The sequence below is a fragment of the Chelon labrosus genome (assembly GCF_963514085.1).
Source record: "Chelon labrosus genome assembly, chromosome: 2".
In the NCBI taxonomy this organism is placed as follows: domain Eukaryota; kingdom Metazoa; phylum Chordata; class Actinopteri; order Mugiliformes; family Mugilidae; genus Chelon; species Chelon labrosus.
The window spans coordinates 18642608-18643227 of NC_140338.1; positions in this window are offsets into that span (position 1 = coordinate 18642608).

Consider the following 620-nt stretch of genomic DNA (forward strand, 5'->3'; position numbering starts at 1 on the left):
TGAGTTAATACATAACTGAAATAACTGTTTTCCCCGTGGAACTACCCCAAACATCACATTTAAAGAACCAGTGTTGGTTCAAACCCCAACCTTTATTTTTTTAGGATCGCTTGCAGCCAGCTACGTGACCATGTGCAGCATCTCCTCCCTCCCTCCCTCTCTCTCCCTCCCTCTCTCCCTCCCAGTCCAGCATCACTCCCCGCGTACACGCTGTCCTCAAAACCTCCAGTAGCGTTACCCGCCTCGGTCTGTGTCGCTGAGCCGACTGGGAGCAGGAGGTGGGATCTAGCTACTGGCGGTGGTAGTGGGCTAACAAACGTGTGCGAGCGAACCAGATTGCCAAAACGCAGTTGCCAACGACGCTGATTTATTTTTTTATTTACTTTTTTTTTTTAAGGCGGGGGGGCGGAGGAAACCACGAACCCAATTGCCTCCACGCATTCTCCCACCACGGTTACCTGCCTTGTTTATTTGCCATCGTTTTCGCCTCTGTTGCCCCACTCAGACCCAGCGAGCTTCCCCGTTAACCGCCGTCACCGTCACAGGCCGGGGGCTGGCTGAGGAGTCCTCCCTCCAGCAGGGGTACGGTTACATCCACTTAAGGCGGTTTTCTGTTACCA